This window comes from Myotis daubentonii, chromosome 4, assembly GCF_963259705.1.
Source record: "Myotis daubentonii chromosome 4, mMyoDau2.1, whole genome shotgun sequence".
NCBI lineage: Eukaryota > Metazoa > Chordata > Mammalia > Chiroptera > Vespertilionidae > Myotis > Myotis daubentonii.
Window position 1 is genome coordinate 48,957,347 of NC_081843.1, and position 23,283 is coordinate 48,980,629.

At 36.5% G+C, this 23,283-nt stretch overlaps 1 protein-coding gene across 2 annotated transcripts in view; it reads right to left on the reverse strand.

Moving 5' to 3' along the window:
* Positions 1–23,283, reverse strand: part of KCNN2 (potassium calcium-activated channel subfamily N member 2) — a 364,306-nt gene that overhangs the window by 252,207 nt on the left and 88,816 nt on the right. For both annotated transcript variants that reach the window (XM_059693866.1, XM_059693865.1), the window contains exon 2: positions 17,262–17,347. The gene's annotated coding sequence lies outside the window, so the exon portion shown is untranslated. The remainder of the gene's footprint in view (positions 1–17,261; positions 17,348–23,283) is intronic.

Genomic DNA, 23,283 nt, shown 5'->3' on the forward strand with positions numbered 1-23,283 from the left:
TATATCTACTGCTCTTTCTGATAGAGTCAGTTCTCATAGAATTTTTTCATTTTTTTTTCTCAAGTCTTTCTCTTCTTCCCTATGTCAATTCCATCTATACTAATAAAAGGATAATATGCTAATTAGACCAGACATCTTCTGGATGTCCTTCCGGACAAAGCCATGGTGGCAGTAGCCAAGGCAGAGGCAGTTAGGAAGATCAGGCTGGCAGGGGAGGACAGTTAAGGGCGATCAAATCAGCAGGGGAGAGCAGTTAGGGGCGATCAAGCCAGCAGGGGAGCAGTTAAGGGGCAATCAGTTTGGCAGGCGTGGGCAGTTAGGGGTGATCAGGCTGGCAGGCAGAGGCAGTGAGGGACGAGAGGGATGTCTGACTGCCGGTTTAGGCCCAATCCCCGTGGATGCTGATTGCCCGACAACCATGGCTGCACTTCTGTGCGTTATCCCTGCCCAGGTCATTGGGCTCAGTCACAACTGCCCACTCCTGCAGGAATGCTCACTAAATCTCTTTGCTCCTTCTGGCTGAAGGGAGTGCTAGTCACAACCTAATTCCTCCCAGTGAGTTCCTAGCTAGAGGGCTGTGTCCAGGTCTCCTTTGAGCTCTTCTCCTTTCTTACCTCCCTGGTTCACTGCCACTTGCCTATCTTTAGATGTTTCAATGTGCATATCTCTCAGATGCATTTAAGAATTAAGCAGGGAATCCTATGTTGAATTTTACCTGTTCAAATTGTTGGAAATTCAAGGGGAGAGGCCAATGGGATTTCTCACTCCACCATTCCTCTGATATCATCACAATAACCCATTTTTTTATATTTTATCTTTCAACCATAAAAATAAGAAAATATGGGTCCTCGGGGGTACATTGTATATTTTCTAGAAAACAAATCGAAATCTTTTGAAAGGGATAACTGTATGAGGATAATAAAGTACCTTCTGAGGAAATCTCTGCAACTGTATCCGCCTTGTCTGTGATCACTCTGCCCTTTTGCATCTGATTTATGCTTCTTGCACATGGTCCATGCACTAGAGTTAGTGTGTGCCAAGTATTTAATGTGTTCCCCTATATGTCCTAGCCTCCTCTATGGTGAAGTTGGGGCTATGTGACTTGGTTTGGCCAATGGGCTTTGAGATGGTGTCACTTCTGAGCTGAGTCAATTAAGGATGGGTGCGCTTCCTTCATTGTTCTTGACCTGTCCTGCTATAACCCAACAGGCCACAGGGTGAGAGCACAGCATCACAAGACTGAGAGAACTGTGCTCCTGTGTCACCTAATGGAAAAGAGGCCCTGCCAACCCATAGCAGGCTATGTGTGAATTAAAAATAAATCTATGCTGGCTAACCCACTGGGAGTTGGTCTTTATCAGTGTTAGCAGCTAGCATTAATTACCCTAAATAACACAGCGAGCAATCACAGGACATTACGGGAGAAAGGGATTTAAGAGATCATCTACAGCAGTATGGTTCACAATTTTGATTGGTCTCAACAATGGAAGACCTTTATCACATGAAATATAAAATAGTTAGAGATAAAAATGAAACTGCTTTGTTAGCAGCATTGGTGGATCTCCTAGAGTCCTAAACAAGTCTCTTCTTCCCTACCTTATCTCCACCTTCAGTCACCAAATAATCTCCAACATTCATACCTCCACAGATATACTGAGCAAGGTCACCACAAGATACAATTTGAAAAGTATCAATCTAGTCTACCTCCCTCAATTTGCAGAAGTTCTAGGAGCTTAAATGGCTTGCTCAAGTTCTCTCCTCACACATACAGAACAGATCTCTCTTTCTCTTGTATCTTTATCGCTACCTCCCTTTCTCTGTGATTTTTTCAACCCACATCATGAAATGAAGATTTGAATCTACCAGATGGAAAAGCTTTTGAAAGGAAAGTTTCTTGGTTTTCCTGTAGGACAAGCCCAGCCCACTGTCCATCTGTTGATGCTCAATGAATATCAGTGGTTGGATATTCATCAAAGGATGCATCAATGTTTGTATATACCCAAGGTAACAATAAACAACTCAAAATGTAAGTGGGAAGTGGTACATTCATATTAGAAATCAGTTTGAAATTTTGACATTAATGTTGAACTCCTGCAGCTGAAAAACCACATAACTTCTATCTTATGAATATATTCCCAAGAGAAACACATGCACACGTACAACAGATCGTTGTACTTTCAAGAATATTTTTAACAGCATTGTTCACTATAGAAAGAACCTATTCTGAATAGTGATTTTACCTTGGAGAGTTGATACTATGATATGGTATATCTCACAGATGTTAAAATGAACAAACTACCATAGCAGACAAAAAACAGATGAATCTTGGCAATGCAATATTATAAAAAATTAATTTACAAATATTACATATAGCATGATTTTTTTCATAAAGTTAAACAAAAATAAGTGTGTTTATATATGTGTGCAAGTGTATATGTGTAATATACATGGAAGCAATAGATATGTATTTCACATACAGAAAGGAAGATAGGCCAATGACAAACACATGATTCAAGATAATACTTAGCCTAGATTGAGGGAGGCAAAAGATGCCAGTTGTTATTTCCAAGGTCTTAGCTTTTGCTTTAGGTTCTGGGTTCACAGTTAGACAAATAAATATGGAGCAACAAGGAGCATGTGATTTGAACCTAAGGCTGTGATTAATTCAATTCTGGGTCTTAGTTCTAAAGGAAAAGAATAATAGTGAAGAACCCCAATAAATTTTAGGACAAAAAAATGGAGGAAAAATTTGTTTTTCTATCCCTCCATAAGCTCACCACATACACACTTACCTACTCTTGGTTTAAATATTGAAAGGAATATTAGCAATTATTTTATAATATTAGTAGCTTTTATAAAGATAAATAACTATTCTGCTACCTAAAGAGTACAAATGATAAATGATACACAATTTGAAAATAACATGGACTTTCATGCCCCCAAGGAACAGAAAAATAGGTATGATCCATTCAAATATGGGTATTTGCATATTACACTCACATACCCCCTCACCTAAAGTGGATACTAGTAAAATGGAACCTGAATAGTTTAAATTGGACAGCCTTAGATTGCATTCCACTTCCAGTTTCACATCCCTAACAATGCTAGCATGGTGCCCCCTCACCACCTTCACTTAGTTTTCTCCTCTGACCATGTGGGTAATTTGAACATATCCCTAACCAGTTTTTATACCCCGGCTCCCCATCAATTGTTGTGAGCATTAGAAAGTAAATGCAAATATTTTTTATTACATGATCTAATATTTAGTGGTTTTCCAAGACATGATGATTGAATTTTAATCTCAAAGTCACAAGAAAAAGATTGTTGAGATGTGCATTCAGTAATATTTAAAGCAAGCTACAGTGTGATGATACAGATGTATCCTTTAAAAATGAATAGCTAAGTCTCACTTCTCCCATTTCCCTAAATCTGTTTATCCAGAAACATAGAAAAAGAAAAATGCATACACATTTGTAATCTGTATGTGTAGTTTAGAGACTCTCTATTAAATCATCAATTCTCATTTATAGAATATTTTGAGTTTCAGAGTTATTATTTTATTCTATGTGGCACTACTATAATGAAGGTAATGAATTTCTGCTTCATTTTTGTGCTAGAATTCCATTAAAACATGTGCTAAAATTAGGGAATTAATAAACCATGAGAACTTAATTGCATTAATTATCCTTTCTCACCCTCAATGTTTTATAATGAAACTAAATAATGGATGCAATAATGGAACAAAGGAGAAGTTGGATTTTCACATTTTATGAACATGCTTACGAAAATAACGGTGCTGTTTTGTTTGGAATGGTAGTTAGGTTAATCATGTGCTGAGGAAAGAGAGAGCCCTATTATCTGGGGGCAGGCGAGGACAAAGAGGGGTGACTTTGAAATGATATACTGGGTGTCCTCCTTTGCGTTTATGTGGGAGAAGATGAGAAAACAAAGCTTTCAAAAGAATATTCATGTTTACAGATAATTATGAAACTTAAAGCAGATTTCCATTACGCCTTTCCCAATGTGGCAAATAAAAATGTTTAAGTTTCTGAGTGCCAGTCTACACAGATTGAGAAAACCCTTTCCAGGTTTTAATTAATGAAATATCCTGAACTTGATTCATGATCTAAAGACTATCTTAAAAAAGAGTGGAAAAGGCCAAACTAGACCAGTCTTTGCTCCCGAGAGGCACGCTACTCACTAGACTGGGAGCCATGTGCTACAATCCCTAGATACTACCACTCAGGGTAAGTAGAATCCTGTCCTTGGACACTCTTCCTCACTGCCCTGTCTACACTACCACCACCTCCTCCACACACCATAGAACTGAGACTGCAGGTCCCTGACAACTGTGAAGTAAGTAGCACAGTGCATTTTTGGATGAGTGTTTCTCCAAACAATATCTTATTGAGTGAAGAATCTAAAATCTAAGAATTTAAGTGGAAGCTACATATTGGCTTTTCAGATCAACTTGTTTATCTGATAAGGAAATCTTTACATCACACATCTGAACAAAGGGCAAAATCAAGGTCAGTCTTCTCTCTCCATTTACTGAAAATTTGGATCTTACATTGTTTGAGAATGAGAGGAAAAAAAAATACATGTGACTTATGAAAAATATGGTCAAATAAGGTATAAATTTAGAAAATAAATTATACTTCCTATAATTCAGAATAGGAATCAGAAGAAAACTTCCAAGAACTGTTTGACATCTTCAATAAAGTTCAAGAGACATGGCCTCTATGATATAAAAGACTGAAATAGCTAGTTGAAAAGTCAAATAACTGGGCTAAGGATTGGTTGCTAAAAATAAATGCTATAGCTAAGTTAAAATTCACGTTGGAGACTGTAGCAAGAAGTGTCCGTTCTAAGGAGATGTGTATCAGTGAAGAGTGTGAAAACTCAAGAGCTTCTCAGTGCTCTGAAGAATGGGAGGAAATTAAAATAATGCAAGTGATGCCTGATGGGAAACAAAACATGCAAACCACTATGTAGTTTTCTTAAATGTAAAAGCAGAAGCATCAAAACAAAAACAACCAGAGATAAAGCACACCCCATATTTTCTGAGCAAATTGAAAAGGCTTGTGTTCTGAGACTGACCGATTTACATAAACCTATTAGTAAATTTTGAACTATAAGAAAAAAAGGAATTTCTGGTATGTTTTAAAACTATGAAAATAAAAAAAAATCTGCATATATTAGTTCACATTAGAAAAAAAAAGGGGGGGATTTCTAAGTCATTAGTTCTAGATATGTTCACCATTTTATAAAATACAAGGATTTAAGGAAAAACATGCAAATAATGATAAGAGAAGATTGTGACACATTTTTTAAAAAATTCTATACAAGCTGCTTTTCATGACTAAGGCAGAAAGAAATATGTTCTCAGACATGTGAGTGATCATAATATATAGTGTTTGCATGTTAATATGTCAGGAGCTACTCCAATTGACCCACAAATAGAACATGATCAAGGATTCAGAGCTGTAGAACATTTTATAAGAAGAAAAACTAGTTTTAAAAGGCAAGAGACTGGCATTTCCTCTCCTGCCTTCCTGCCCTCTGGAATGTTCTGTCATGACTGGAGCTTGACTATAAGGAGGAATCAATGTGCTAAGGGTAATGAGGCAACAAGGTAGAAGTTGCAGAAATTTCTAACTCTCAAAAGGCTTTTCCAGCCCTGGGCTTCCTAAAAGGAAAGGGGAAGGGAGGTAAAGAGAAGAGAGGAGAAAAGGAAGGAGAGAAAGTTCCATTTTTATCCAAATTGGATCCCACAACTATCAATCTCAGTGAGAAGATCTCTTCAGAATAACCCTTGTCAGACTTCCAGTTAAGATGACAGTGTAGGTAAGCAGGAGACTCACATCCTCCCACAGCCACATCAAAATTAAAACCAAACTACAGAACAACCATCATTCAGAACCACTTGAAATTTGGCTGAATTGAAGTCCTACAACTAGGGACTTAAAGAAGTCACATCAAGACTGGTAGAAGGGGTGGGGATGCAGAACAGGCTGGTCCACACCCACATGTGGTAGATAATTGGGAGATAATTGGGAGGTATATCTTAGCTACAGAGGTCTCCCCTGAGGAGTAGCAGTCCCAGCCCCACTCCAGGGTCCCCCAGCTCAGGGTTCCAGTGCCAGGAAGAAAAGTCCCCATAACTTTGGGCTGTAAAAACTAGTGGGCATTGAGGCTGAGGAAGAGAGAGGGCTGCTGGAGTACAAGGCAGTTCCTCTTAAAGGGCCTGTGCATGGACCAACTCAGACTCCCTCCCTCTGAGCTACAGCACTGGGGCAGCAGCTTGAAAGGGACCAGAAACATACGAGGAAGAACTGAATTATCTGACATCAGGACTAGAGCTGAAGGGGTGGCTTTCTCCAAGACATAAGCACTGGCAGAGGCCACTGTTCCTTTGATGAGCCCTCCCTCCACAGAGCCAGCAGGTGAGCACCATATCTGAGACTCCATCAACCTGGCTCACCCTGTTGGTTCCACCCTTATAATTCCCTGAGATCATGCCCCACCCCAATTGCAGGCCCATTCAAGCTATTTCCAGTGGCTTTTTCATATGAATGGCCTGTCTTGACTCATGTTTCAGATTTCTCTAAATATCTTAAACAAGCAGCAGCTGCCCTCAGCATGCCCTTTATCTCTCCCTAAGCGGCCCCAGGCTCTGCACTGGCAGTAGCTGGCCTTGCTTTGCAGCTTGGCCTGGACTGGTCACCTCCAAGCCCAGCACAAGTAGAGCCATCTGCAGATCACTTTGTAGCTCATGCTGGGTGACCCCATGAAGAACACAGGTGGCATCTGACCTTGGCCTGAACCTCCTGGGAGGTCCCATAGCCAGAGCACTGAGTGGACAGCTTCAGACCACGTTGAAGCACCACCATTTAACCACCTCCATAAGTGACACACCTAAGGGGAAAACTCAGGGGCAACAGAGCCTGCTGAAGTAAGTACTGCTCTTTGGAGTGGGCCCCTGCACAACTGATTCTCCATGGTGGCCTGAGGTCACAGCCAGTCCTTGCAGATGATTGGCCTGGGGGTAAATCCCTTCCATTTATTTGCCAACAGCAATCAAGGCTCAATTACAATAAGGAAATGCACACAGCCACAATGGGCATATACCTGGAAGGCCCAGCTTGGGTGATCAGGAAAACTGTTCCACTGGACCCTACAGGACACCTACCACTTAAATCCACTCTACCAAGCTTGGGAGATATAGCAGCTCTACCTGATAAACAGAAGCAAACATAGGGAGGCAGCCTACATGAGGAGGCAAAGAAACATATCTCAAATGAAAGAACGGAACAAAACTCCAGAAAAAAACAACAACAACTAAACAAAATGGAGACAAGCAATCTACCAGATGCAGAATTCAAAACACTTGTTATAAGGATGCTCAATTAACTTAAGGGGATGAGTAGGTGAATTTAATGATACCAACAAAGAGATAGGACACATAAAAATGGAAATAGAAAACATAAAAAAGAGTCAGAAATGAAGAATATGTTAACTGAAATGAAGAATTTACAGGGAATCAGTAGTAGAGGAGATGAAGCTGATAATTAAATCAGTTATTTGGGATCTAGGGAAGCAGAAACACCCAATCAGAACTGCTAAAAGAAAAAATAACTCCCCAAATATGAGGATAGTGTAAGGAGTCTCAATTTTAAGCATACTAACATCCACATCATGGGGATGCCAGGAGAAGAGAGAGAACAAGAAATAAAAAAAACCTATTTGAAAAAATAATGACAGAAAACTTTCCTAACTAGCTGAAGTTAATAGACCAGGAAGCACAGAGAATCCAAAACAAGATGAACCAAAAAGACCCACACCAAGACACATCATAATTAAAATGCAAAAAGTTAAAGACAAAGAGAGAACCTTCAAAGCAGCAAGAGAAAAGCAGTTAGTCACTTACAAGGGAGCTCCCTTAAGACTGTAAGCTGATTTCTCAACAGAAACTTTGCTGGTGAGAATGGAGTGGCAAGAAATATTCAAAGTAATGAATAGCAAGGCCCTACAACCAAGATTACTCTACCCAGCAAAGCTATCATTTAGGATCAAAGGACAGATACAGCTCTTCCCAGACAAGAAAAAGCTAAAGTAATTCATCACCACCAAACCAAGTATTATATGAAATGTTAAAGGGTCTTGGAGAAGGAGAAGGAGAAGGAAAAGGAGAAGGAGAAGGAGAAGGAGAAGGAGAAGGAGAAAATAAAATGGCAAGAAATACATATCTATTAGCATTTGAATCTAAAAAAAACACACAAAATAAATGAACAAACATAAAAGAAACAGACTTATAGATACAGACAGTTTGATGGTTGCCAGATGGGAGGGAGGTTGGGAGGATGGGTGCAAAAGGTGAAAGGATTAAGAAGTACAAATTGGTTGTTACAGTATAGTCATGGGGATATAAAGTATAGCATAGAAAACACAGTCAATAACATTCTAAATCTATGTGTGGTTGCAGATGGGTGCTAGATTTCTGGGTTATCACTTAGTAAGTTATCCAATGTCTAATCAATAAGATGTACACCCGAACCTAATAATGTAAGTCACATGTAATTGAGAAAATAAAAAAAATTATTAAAAATAAAGTATTATCAAACAAAGAAAAAGGAAAGAAAATTATTTTTTATCTGGTAAGAAAACTAAATAGAATGCAAAAAATACCTCTGAACATTAACAATAAGATTCTCTTCTTCATAAGAAAATCTTGCTTCCATGAGCAGCACTGCTAATCAATCATTTGTTAAAATATTATGAAGAGTCTGAATATTTCTGAACACAGTGCTCTTTGACTTTATTACCAATTTATTAATATTTGCTTTAAGATAAAAGTATGTGATACCACAGGGTTAAAAAACAGGACTGTATGCTAGAGAAGATAATAGAATGGAAAATTTTTATTAAAAACTTAAACAAATGAGATTATCTAATGATAAAGTTTTGGAGAAACTTTTAGTTAAGACTGATTTATTTTGACATATTCCTATTGTGAATATAGTTATGCATCTCATGAATACATAAAAAGCCCTCCTGTAACTAGGATGTTACAAGGCTGATATACATATGGACAGATTGGAAGGCAATATGCAAATTTTTTAAAATATAGTTTATTGATTTTTTACAGAGAGGAAGGGAGAGGGATAGAGAGTTAGAAACATTGATGAGAGAGAAACATCGATCAGCTGCCTCCTGCACACCCCCTACTGGGGATGTGCCCACAACCAAGGTACATGCCCTTGACCGGAATCAAACTTGGGACCTTTCAGTCTGCAGGCCAATGCTCTATCCACTGAGCCAAACCGGATAGGGCGGCAATATGCAAATTTGAAATGCTTTTTTATGGTTACCAGTGACCATTTAGTTTTCTTTCTTTTAAATGTAATTTTTATCATTTATAAAGAAAGAGAAGAAAAGAATGCATGATTTAAGGTGGAATATTCATTTCATATATTTTCATTAAACTAATTTAGAATTAAAGTTAATGTAATAACTTGTAAATAGTACTGATGACATGTTCTGATTCTATTTCCAATTCATACTAGACCATTATTTCTCTATTTAGTGAAGCCTCTCATGTTAATAATGTACTTCTCTGTGCCATGTTTTATTTCAACTCAAAACAATAAAAAGTATGGCCAAATCACAGATTCTTCATGAAATATAAAATACTGGGATTCCCATAGTTTCTGCAATATCATTTATCTTTGGGATATCACTACAAGTCTTGAAAGTAAAAAAATAAATTGAAATCAGTGGATAAAAATTGCAATTTTTAACTGAACTTAATACGTTGAACTCAATTCATTTAAACTTATTTTTGCCAACTCAGATGTTAATGGCCTCAAGTCCAATTATTTTACGGAACTGTCTACCTGTAACAGCCTACTGCCAAGTATAAGGTTTTAATAGAAAAGCAAAGTATTTAATGGAATTGAGGATAAGATGTGATTAAGTCATCCAGTGATGGACAGGGCTCTGGAGGATTCACCTTTCCTAATTACACAAATTTTAGCCAACCAACTCAGCCTAAATTTTCTCTAATTGGCTGTCCCAGTTTTTAAACCATAACTGGCAAACTTAATTTACACTTGGTTAGAGTAATATTAGAAGTAGAAGGCTAATAAATGTGACCATGGTGGTCATTATCTGCATAACTGATCACAGTGTCATCCACCATCATATAAAGGAACTAAATGTCAGAGAACAGAACAGTTTCCCTGGGCAACTTTAAAATAACGCCACCACTTACCCTTTGGTCTATCATTGTCAATGTTTATCAGAAATGAAGACTCCTACTTTAGCTCCAAACTTACCTCCCATAATTCTTATTTAAAAATAAATACATCTAAAGGGCAAAACTAGTTGTGAATCCATCTCAACAGGAATGCAATCTCTTATTTTAATTTAAACTCTTTAATTTCTATTGTGTTTGAGACATTTTCCAATTTTAAGTCTATCCTATATAATAAAAGCATAGTATGCAAATTGTCCCCTCAACCAGGAGTTTGTCCAGGAGTTTGACCAGGGGGCGGGGCAGGCCAGAGGAAGGGAGGGAGGCTCTGGCCGGCAGTGGTGGCAGGCAGCCGGGGGAAGGAAGGGGTTGCCTGGACAGCAGCCAGCAGCTGCTAGGGACCCTACCAGTGCACAAATTTCATGCACTGGGCCTCTAGTTTGTTATAACAACTTGGTATCTGACATTCAATCCAAGCAAAACCAGACAAGATTTTGTGAGGTGTGCTTCAGCTGTGAGGAGTATCCATTGCAAGTTCAAGTCCATTTCCAGGGCTCAGTCCCCTTTCAACCTCTACCCACCCCATTTTCTGGCTCTAGAACGGGGGCTTATTGCACTGTACCATCATCCCTAGATTGTCACATAGTTTCAAAGGTCCAATTGCTTCTATCTTTCTTAGTAGTATCCACAATAGTAATTAGACTTTTTCCAATAATTAAATCTGAACAAAACAAGGCTATTTTTGCTTTGCTTAAAATATATATATTAACTATTGCTCCCCTACCTTCATCTCCTAAATGAAATAATGAAAAATATAATTTTTAAAGAGAAATATTTTTATAAATATACAATATTTGAAGGAACTTCAGGAACGTATATATAAAACACAAGGGACTATAAGGAGGTTAACTTTAAGATAGAAGGAAGGGCTTTAGCAAAAAGGAGGAGGTAACTATGCCAACGGTACTATAATTGTTCTATTTGAATACTAAGGTAACTTGAAAGCTCCTAGACATAAAAAAAGCAAAAAGCAATTGTAGAAATGTTATTAGATGATAAAAGAAAACAAACTAGTAGTTCATATTTTCCAGGGCTCAAATTCTAAAAACTAAAATCATTATCACATGAATCTTTTTGAAAATGAACATCGAGTTATATAATGAAAAAAATCTTCATCTGAAGTTCTAAAAAAGGATAAGTAAATTTGTTTTCATTTCTAGGGTAATCTTATATTTTTGAAGTTTTGCATTTCCTATTAATGTAATTATTTTAAAAATTAAGGAAATCAAATTATTTTAACTGAACTATTTTTATATTTATATTCAGAAGCAGAATGCAACATCATGACTTTATTTAAAAGACAGATAGATACTTTAAAATTATATATTTCAAGCTGACTGCTTTTTTTAAAAAATATATTTTATTGATTTCTTACAGAGAGGAAGGGAGAGGGATAGAGAGTCAGAAACATCGATGAGAGAGAAACATGGATCAGCTGCCTCCTGCACACCCCCCACTGGGGATGTGCCCGCAACCAAGGTACATGCCCTTGACCTGAATCAAACCTGGGACCCTTCAGTCCACAGGCTGACGCTCTATCCACTGAGCCAAGCCGGCTAGGGCAAGCTGACTGCTTTTTAAATTTGTTTGGTTGGGAACATTTAAAATGTGAAATGCAGTCACCAAACGTAATTTTATTTTGTTATTTTGGTGAATGCCATATTCAAGATTTTCTCCTTTGTTCCACATGCTAATTTTTATGTATATTTTGTATACTTTACCTAACAGAACCCCTAATTCATATGCTCTTCATTTTATTTTGAGGCTTATACTGAGAAGGGTCTCCATGGGGTTACTAATTGAGAAGGGTTACTAATTTTTCAATTTTATTTATTTATTTTTTGTTAATCCTCATCTGAGGATATTTTTTTCATTGAGTTTTTAGAGAAAGTGGAAATGAAGGAGGAAGAGGAAGTGGAGGAGGAGGAAAAAAAAGAGGAGGAGGAGGAGTGGGAGAGAGAGAAAGAGAGAGGAACATAGATTTGTTCCACTTATTTATGCATTCATTGGTTGATTCTTGTATGTGCCCTGACCTGGGGATCAAACCTGAACCCTTGGCGTATTGGGAAGATGTTCAAACCAACTGAGCTACCTGGCCAGGGCTTATTATTTTTAATGAAGCATAATTATATGGGCTTCACTATCCACTTTATTTATTTACTTGCTCACAAGTTTATATTATTCTTCAATCATTTTTGTCTTGCCAGAGCACAAGTTTAAATACTTATTTTACAGTGGTCTGTAAATATTGTATTTCTAAGTCTTAGCATATTTGTCAATATCTTTTTTTATACTCACCCTTAAATGTTCATGTGACTGACTATAAGATATTAGGTTCAAAATCAATATCCCTCAGAATTTGTAATTTTGTCCCACTTAGTATCTCCTATTGTTAAGTCTAATGCAAACCTAATTCTTATTTCTGTCTCCCCCCGCCCCCTTTGGGTATTTTTTTTCTTTATCTATGGTGTTCTCAAAATTTACCATTTCATGTTTAGCTTCGTTCATTCAATAAATATTAATTGAGCACCTACTATGGGCCAAGCACTGTTTTATATGTTATGAATATAATAGTGAAGACAAAAGACAGATGTCTTTTATTATTTAATCCACTGGCCACTTGGTGGGCCCTTTGAATTAATGTTTATTTCACTTTGAAATGTTTTCTAAATAATTTATTTGATTACTTCTTCCATTTCACCCCCTCTGTTCTATGTGTTTGGAATGCTCATAAGACAGCTATATTGCACATTCTGGACCCATCTTCCATAAAACATAAAATTTTAAGACATTTTTTACAAAAGCCATTTTTAATGTCTGTCTTTTGTTCCCTGTATTGAAGAAACCCTTGACTTTTTAAATTCAGTCTTTATCTGTGTCTACTCTGCCATTAAGCTAACTAATGAGATACTGAAATTTCTACTGAGATATTTAAATTGGTGTAAGTACTGTTGTTAATCCATGTTAATGCATGAAACAAATTCATCTGCTTTCTTTTTTTCCCATCTGCTTTCTTTCTTTCATGAATTATTTTATTATTAAGATTATTTTAAAATTACCAATCTATAATAATAAAAGCATAATATGCTAATTAGACTGGACAGCCGAACGATCTTTGGACGTCATGCCGCGGTGGCTGGGGCTGAGGCAGAGGTGCTTAGGGGGGATCATGCAGGCAGGCAAAGTGGTTGGGGCAATCAGGCATGCAGGTGAGCAGTTAGGGGTGATCAGGAAGTCAGGCAGAGTGGTTAGGGGCAATCAGGCAGGCAGGTGAGCAGTTAGGGGTGATCAGGCAGGCAGGCAGGTGAGTGGTTAGGAGCCAGCAGTTCCAGATTGCGATAGGGATGTCCAACTGCTGGTTTAGGCCCAATCCCCAGAGGGGTCCCAGATTGTGAGAGGGTGCAGGCTGGGCTGAGGACCGCCTCCTCCCCACCCCCCTGCATGAATTTTGTGCACCGGGCCTCTAGTGATTTGTAATTACCAAGGTATCTATTTTTCTTCCAATAATGGCTTTGTAAAAGAGACATCATCTTTTTATTATCAATTATAACTTCTTTCACTATTTTCCTTCATTCAATTAACTAAATTTTCAGGTGTCAAGTCATCTATTTGGTGAATGTACTGACTCTGATAGAGATCGATTTCTGTGTGCGATCCTTGATTCTCTTTGTGTTCCAGAGTCAATGTCTGACTCTTGAGATGCATGCCGCTTTCTTGGATAGCTCCCCCAGGGGCTTGTGGAAAAGCCTGGGCATGGTTTGTGGGTGAGTTTGTTTGCAGCTCCATGCTCCTCCTGCAGGGCACGAACCACACACACAAGGGACTACCTCTCTAGTCTCACAGCTACATACTGTCATCACTTTATCATGACAGCAAACTGCTCTTGCTCCCTGCTCAGCACCACGGGAGACTGGTTTTTCCCCTCAGAAGGGAATTACACTGCTGCAGATCCCCAGGTTTCAGAGGCCCTAACCGCTTCTTGCATTCACTGACTTTGAGGTTGCAGCTCCCTGCGAGTCACTCCCACATCCGCAGTGGTGCGCGCCTCCTTCCTTTTGTGTTCTGCCTTTTCTACAGTGTCGTTCTGCATGAATCAAACTCATCTGCTTTCTTTTGACCTAATGTCCTTTCCTTCTGTCATGAATTATTATTGTTTTATAATCAAGGTTATTTTTAAAAATACTGTTTCAGCCGTTTTAAGAGATTTGGGGAAGCACGAGCATTTGTTCAGCCAACCATCTTTATTCAATGACTTTCTCTTCATTCTAATTGAGCTAATTCAGCAATAAAAATATTTTTTGAAAAATGGTTACTTTTACCTAAAGATATGAAATCCAAAATATGGAATATAACCTTCATGAAATAAACATATAAAAGGCAAGCAAGCCAAGTCAGTTATTTTTTTCTTGTGCTTGATATTCAACTATCGTCTCTTAACTCCAAATCTACTCTTCTTTCTTCTCTGTTTTTGTGATTCTGGGGCTGGGACTCTGCAAAGCAGTTTTTTGCTAGTTAGGTCATTTTTAGGCTCTGCCAAGAGGATGTATTAGGGAGAGAGTAGACAGAAGAGATAGAAGATGTACTTTGCTACTAGGTTATTTCCTGTTTTCATTCCTTTTACTTTCAGCATCCCTGCCACTGGCTGACTGTTCCAATAGTGCCGTTAATTCCAGTTAGATTTTTTTCCAGCACTGGCAGAACCAACATCACCGTGGCCCCTCACAGTGATGTTGGACTCCCAGGTAGCCAACTGGTGCCCCCTCCTCAAAGGTTTGGCTCCCAGCCCCATGCAGCACCTTTGTGGCATTCCTGAAGCACTAATGCAGATCCCCAGAAATCTAAGTCCTAAGCACTGAGTCCCTCCCTCATTCAAGCTTCTAAATTTTTACTAATCCTAAACTCTTCCCTTTATTTTCTTAGCCCTAGGGATGTTCTGTGAAACCTTACTTCTCCCTTTCATAGGTTTTGACTTCCTGGCTGACAATTCATTATATTATATCCTGTTAAAATTGCTGTGGTTTCCATATCCTAAACAAAGTCTGAGTAATACCCTTCTCTCCTGATCACGGCTGTCTTCCAGTACCCAGTGTGACTTCAGTCTGTCAAAATGACCATTAATTTTATTGCATGCGTAATGTACTCTACACTATTTATTGAACCATTTAAAAATATGGTTAAAGAAAAATGAAATGGATCCCCTCTTCCTCATAATTTCAAAGCAGTTCATTCAAGTTGATTTTGAAGGGGCAAATAAATGTATTTCCTTGAGATTTTTCTCCAAACAAGTTTTTCTGCAGCCCCACAGCTCCAGAGTTACCGCTATATCTCTTTGTAAATCATTTCATTCCAGTAGATTAATCATGGTTATCAAGCCTGGGAAAGTGTTAATGTCAAACAATGAATGCTATTAATTGGAGTATAATTGTGTCTATGTATTTACATTTCTTTAACTGTTGATCCAAAGTATACATCTTCTTTAAAATATGTAGCAAAAGATAGAAGAAACTATTGGATATTTATTAGGTTTATGTTTTATTTTTGTCATAAATCAATAGATGCTGACCGGCTTTTCATAGGAAGATAGAAGGCAGGAAAGCAGAAAAGACCTCAATATGGATTGTGAGCCCTGGCATTCATCCTGCTGCCCTAAGTAATTAAATATCCGAATCCAAATGTACTGTCCATGACAGCTCACTCTCAGCAGGTAGCCACATCACAAGTTTTAATATCAATAACCTCAGATTAAAAAAAACAACAACCCAAAACACCCACATATAAGACCTAGATGTTTTCATAGTTGACTTGCCAACAGGTACCAAGTAGATAGATATTTTGAGACCAGGACCACCTACTTCATGAAAAGTCTGGCTTTTAACATTAATGTCTCACTCAGGCTCGGCAGCCGGGAGAACATGGACAAAAGCCATGTTTTTCTAAGGTAATCACAGAATTAACAAAAGGAATTTGAGTATTAGCACCAGTACCATAAATGTATGCAACTACTGACTAGAAAGCTGAATATGGAGCAAAGTGTAGGAAAATGACCATTATTCTGCCAAGATGATAATTTTACCACAGGGTTGGAACTGCCAGGTGTTGTTTGAGAATGCCCCAAATTAATACTAGGCTAGCCATGCAGCTTCAACGTAAAAATTGCTTCTAGGTTGAGCAAGTCAAGGTGACAAGCTTATGTCTCTCTGTTCCATATAAAAGTGACTGTGTGACATATTCTGAAAGAAAATTTCACTAAGAACTTTATCTTTAAAAATGTTTCTGCTTCCCAAACAATAACCTTTTTTTGTTGTCCAAAGAAAACCAAGTAATTTTTTAAACCTAAGATTAATTTATTTAAGGAAAAATACTCCTCAGGAAACTGCCTCTTCAAAAATTATTCTTTGAAGATTGCTATACGTTCTTTAAATATAGACATTGCAACATGTTTTTAGCCAGCTGCATTTTTATCACTGTCTTCTGGTAAAAAGAAATCAATGATATGATTCTATAATCCCACCAAAATACTCTCTCCCATCAAAAATATTCTTACAATTTAATTAAGAATATATTTATTAACTTGAGAGATATTTTTTGAGCATCTTTTATATGGTAGTAACTTTTCTAAGCAAAAGGTGAAACTTCCCAGGGATTACAAAGACAAATAAAAAGTTACTTTCTGTTTTTTTCTTATATTATTGAAATTCCAACTGTTTATCTTTTCTTAATATAATGATGGTCAGCTACTGAGAGAAACAGCAATTAATTGCTGAAAAGGAGTGAGTTCCTACATTGAAAATACTTGAAACCATGGGCAGAAAGGAGAGTCCAATGGAAGTAAATTCAAGCTGACCTAACTTTATCAGTTTTTTCAACAAAATCACCATGTTTAAACGTAAAAGGTATCTATGAGGTTTTAATTAAATGCACATATGTTACTACTATTTTTACTCACCGCTATTGCTTATATCCCACTCCATTCCTTGGATCCACTTTTCCACTTTCTGGAGTCCATCCTTTTATAGTTCTCTCAGCAAGAATCTGTAAGAAATAAATTCCATTAGACTTTGTTTATACTTATTCTTGAATGATAATATAGTCTTGTATACCGGTAGAGCCTCTGGTTATGATTCCTTTTCCCTCAGCATTTAAAGATTTTATTCTAATGGCTTTTAGTATTAACACTAGGGGTGGAATAATCTCAGTGTAATTGTTTCTACTTTGTAAGAAGTCTGTAAATCAAATCCTAATTTGATTCTCTCATTTTTTTTTACTTGAGGCCACACTATGTATGTTTCTGCAAATTTTTCCCCGTTCAAAGGAATATGGCTACGGGAACAAGTTGGGGGCTGAAAACTAGGCTAAGGGCGCTCACTCAAGTCATGAAATTAAAGGACAGCATCATCAGAGGGCACTTTTATATTTCACAAAAAAAGTGTCATATAGGGTGGTGGTGTCATCATACTGTATATAGGATTTTTGCTTCTCATATTCACCACTTTGGTCACTATTTCTTTCTTCAATTCAGGAGATACTTTCTCATTACTTCAAATCAGGCCTCTTTCCCATTGTTATAATTTTTATTTTTAGAACACATATTAGGCATATGTTGGAACTTTTCAATCTATTTCCTGGCCAGGTGTAACTTCATTTTTTAAAAAATAAAACCTCTTAGTATTTTATTTTGGGTCTTCTAATTTATTAATCATGTCCTTAGTTATGTCAATTTATTAATTAAAAAATAACCATAGTTTTCAGTCCTAGAATTTCTAATTGGTTCTTTTTTATTTTCCCTGTTCTGGAAAACATCTGTCTGTTTGTATGTCACGATTTCTTTTTCTTGTTTTATGAATGATACTTATTCTTTGACCTTTTAGGATTTTAAGAAATACTTTTTAAAAATCTGTTTTCAAAGATTGCCTTAGTATTTGTATTTCTTCAAATTATAGTTTACCCACTTACTGAGTTTATTGGCCATCTTTCATTGTTTTGTGTTTATCTTCTTACCTGGTAAGCAAAACTTTCTTTATAGATTTCAGAGAGAGGAAGGGAGAGGAAAAGAGAGATAGAAACACCAATGATGAAAGAGAATCATCCATTGGCTACCTCCTTCATGCCTCCTCCTGGGGATCGAGCCCACAACCCAAGCATGTGCCCTGACAGGGAATCCAACTGTGACCTGGTTCATGGATTGACATTCAATCACTGAGCTATGCCGGCTGGGCTGTGACCTATTTTCAGTTCATTTTTGTTAAAAGTGTAAGGATTGTGTCTAGATTCATTCTTTCTTTGCATATAAATGTCCAGTTATTCCAGTACCATTTGTTAAAAAGACTATCTTTTATATATTATATTGATAGCCTTTGTTCTCTTGTCAAATATCAGTTGACTATATCTATGCAGGACTATAGGCTCTCTATTCTGTTCCACTGATCTATTTGTCTATTATTTCATCAACATTATACTGTCTTGATCACTATAGTTTTATAGTAGGTTTTGCAGTGAAATAGGTTAGTCCTCTGTTCTTCAGTATTATGTTGGGTATGCTGGATCTTTTGCCTCTTGATATAAATTTTAGAATAAAATTTTCAGTAGCCACAAATAACTAGCAGAGATTCTGATTTGGATTGCATTGAATCTATAGACTCAATATTGACCTCTTGACTATATTGAGTCTTCCTATCCTTGAACATGGATTATCTCTCCACTTACTGATTCCTTACATTAGAGTTTTATAGTTTTCTTCACATTACTTGTACATATTTTGTTAGACTTATACCCTAGGTATTCTGAAGGGTGCTAATATACATAGTATTGTGTTTTTTATTTTAAATTACACTTGTTCATTGATGGCATACAGAAAAGTAATTTATGTTTATGTATTAACCTTGCATCCAGAAACTTTGTTGTAATTGCTTATTAGTTCCAGGAGTTTTTTTGTCAATTATTTTACATTTTCTACATAGAGAATCATGTCATATGTGAACAAAGTTTTTATTTCTTTTTTTATCATTCTGCATATCTTCTTTTTCTTTTCTTTTCTTATTGTAGTACTTAGGACTTTCAGCATGATGCTGAAAAAAGTAATGACAGGAGACATCATTTTCTTGTTCCTAATCTCAGTGAGAAAGCTTTCATTTTCTCACCATATTACTTGTACGTATTTTATAAATATGGAATGAAGCACAGGCATTTATTTTCACATAGAAACTCAGATGATTTTGATCCAATGGTCCTAAGACCACACTTTGAGATCTTCTGTTCTAGGAAGTGCAGACATACTGGTTTTAGCAACATTGAGATCCAGCAACCTAAGTTTTCTCAAGTGTCAAAACTGAATTAAATCAATTGAGCATCCACAATTGTCATGTATTACAGAGCCCTGTACTAATAGTCAGTTATCTTCCATGTTAGTTCAACCTAATACTAATTGTTCTAGCAACATTTGTTAAAAAGTACCGTCTCCTTTCTTAGACGAAAATGAGAAAATAAGTTACTTTCTGGTTTCATTTTTTCACACACTGAAATTTCAAACTATTTCTTTTTTCTTGGTATAGTAATGTCATACTGATGAAAGAAATATAGTTATTGGTTGAAAAATAGTGAATCACTAAATCAAAAACATTTGAAAACCATAGCCAGAGAGTAGAATCCCAGTTGAAGTAACTTCATCAAACCAAACTTAATGTTCTTTTCAATAAAATAACTGAGTTGTATGTTAGAATTAAAAATAACCAATATTGAATCATTATGTACATATTAAACTAATGTTATATGTCAATTATACCTCATTTTTTTTTAAAAAAAGAATTAAATGCTACATTTGTCCATGAATATAACGTGGATAGCAGGCCAGTTAATAAAAATGCCTCTTATTCTAGGTGGTAGAGCACTAAAACTTGCTAATTTCTTAGTTTTATTCTAGGAAATAAAAACTGCTCAAGAATTTTGGCCCAAACAGAAATGTTCCAAGACAAATTTATATCCACTGTCTAACATAAAAGTGCAAAAAGAGTTTCTAAAATGTGAAGGCTACAGGTGATGATGAGATAACAGTCCACCCTTCCCATTTTATCTCTTACCAGAGGCATGGGATACAGGCACTGGCCAATGCAGAAATACCTGGTGGAAATTTTGATGTGAAGAGAGAGTGGCTCAAGGAGAGAATGCAAAGAGAGGTCTGATCTGTAATAGTTTTGTGTTTTGAGTTCTAATCAGATTATTGATTTAACTATAGTAACTACACTTGACTATTTTTCAAGGTCTGGGTCCAGCATGACCCCTTCCTGCCTTAGAGGTTTAGTTCATAATCATACTGGAAAGGGTTTAGTGTAACTGAACATAAGGAATACTAGTATGCTTCTCAATGAAGAAAAGTAACTCTTTTTTACTGTTCTTTATCCAGCTTCTGTCTCCAAGCTGAATATAAAGTACATTTCCACTTCAAAATCACCCTTTAGAAATTTTCTTCTTATTCACCATAGTAGAGAAGATGAAAGTGATTAGAGTTTTTATCCTCAAACTAGACCCTGGTTATAGCTGACAAGTCTATATTCCAATAGGAATAAAATTTTAATGATTTATATCTTGCTGGCTTCCTACACAATACAAAGACAAACTGTGAACTGTGTCCATTTGAAAAATGAAAATATTTCATTAAGTATATCCAAGTTATTCTATTGTCAAAATAAACTGTCACTAAACCAATACATTTCTCCCGTATCCTAAGCCCTTGGTTATGTGAAGGTGATAAGTAAACCTTTCCTCTGATCTCCACTGCAAATAATAAGAGAGACAGTGTCTAATTATTCATTTGGAACTGATGATAGATACCATCTGTTTCTTGTTACCAAAACCATGTGGCTGTAACATAGAAGTTAGTTGTCGATGACTACGGAATTACTCCTTTGAATCAACATTGAGGTTGCTTTTAAAATCTTCCTTCACAGAAAGTTTTTATTTTTAAGTGTTGGAGGGTTGAAAGGCACTCAGGTTGTAGCTTTACCTTGTCTAAATTACAACTGCTGCCTCGGTACCATGAATCCATTTTCATTATTCATTCTTTGAAAGCAAGCATTTGACCCCTCTGGGGATTACCAATGCGCAAAGGAACACAGTGATGAGCACAGGAAGAAGCTGCAGATGCTGGGAGGAATCCCCCACTCTTTGCCAGTGTGCTGCTGGTATCTGTCCTTACCTGTGTCAACTTCCTCTTCCTTCACACATGCTACTGCCTCCCATAACTCAAGGGCATTAATACTGGGTATATAATTTACTAAGTCAGAAAAGTTTTGAGACTAAAGGGGGCTATTATTATTTAGGATAAGACAGGAGGTATAAATTGATAACAATCATTTAGTCTTACTCCTACAGGTAAATATATAGTTAATGCTTATCAACCTGTTATTACACTACTATCTCTCCAGTAATCTTGGTTATCTGAAGCCCACTGTCTAATGAGAACTCATGATAGCAAAATACCTTGAGTCTTTGCATGTTCTTGAAAGCTGTATGCAGCCTTTATACTTGCAGTTCAGGTAGAAAACAAATAAAATGTGATTCACATTTACTTATTTTTAGTAAAATTTTTATAACAGCCTATAGAGATATAATTCGCATACAATATACTATACCCATTTAAAATGTACAATTCAATGCTTTTTAGTATATTTGCAAGGTTGTTCCACCATCACTATAATCAATTTTAGAATATTTTCATCACTACAAAAGTCCCCATTATCAATCACTACACAGTTCTCTTCAACTCTTCCATCCCCAGGAAACCACTATTCTCTGTCTCTATAGATTTACCTATTATAAGCATTTCCTATAAATGGAATTATGACCTTTTGTGACTGGTTTCTTTCACTTAGCACAATGTTTTTAAGGATTAGCAATGTTATAAAAGATATTAATTAGTATTTTGTTCCTTTTTAATGATGAATTATAGTCCACTTTATATGTAGAATAAACAAAATTAGCATTTATCTGGAAATAAGAGCTGACAAAACTTTTTAATAAATACTTTGACTAAATTTGTTTTCACTATTACCATTACACTTGATATAGTTATTGTATTAAATATGCTATATAGAATTAATACTCACTATAATGTATTTAATAAATATATACTATTTAATATAACAATAAAACATTTGCTATTTTAATAGAAGGTAGTATTTTATGCTATATTTAATATAAAATACTTAATATTATCAATATGGAGACTTTATCAAATATGAAAAAGTAATGGGCCCTAGTGGGGGTTCAGGCATACATACAAGTGGTAAGGACAAAAATATGGTTCATAGCAAAAAACAAACAAAAAAAACACAGAAAGGTGAACAAACTCATAGATACAGAGAGGGGAGTGAGATTGGGGCACTGGGTGAAAGAGGGGAAGGGATTATGAAGCACAAATTGGTAGTTACAAAATAGTCACAGGGAAATGAGTAAAGCATAGGAAATGTAGTTGATAATATTGTGATAACTATAAATGGGGACAATAGGGATAATGGAAATATCAACTATATTGGTCGTGAGGGATGGTTTGACCCATACACGTCAGAGCCATGTGTCAGATCTGGCCTTAGACATTGTTCTCCTGCATTTAAACAGGAGTGAAGGAAGTCAGTATGGATAAAAGTTAGGACTTAAGGGAATTATCACTTAGCATCCTTTACTCTCTCTATGAAGTTAAAGGTAAAAATCTTCCACTGAGAGTGACGACAAAAGGAGACTTAAGGATGAGAATCTGGATGGTTTACCCCAACAGTTGGAAGAGGGAATTGACACAGATACATTGTCAGGGAAATTTGAGGACTCAGATAAGGTCAGAAACTGATTTGTATCTATGCTTGATTTTCTGTCATAGATGGAGAGAAGTGTGTATGTACTATCTATCCAACAAAATGTGAATTATTCTCATTTTTGTTTTAATCTTTGAGATCATGGTATGGTGTTGGTAATGCTAATCT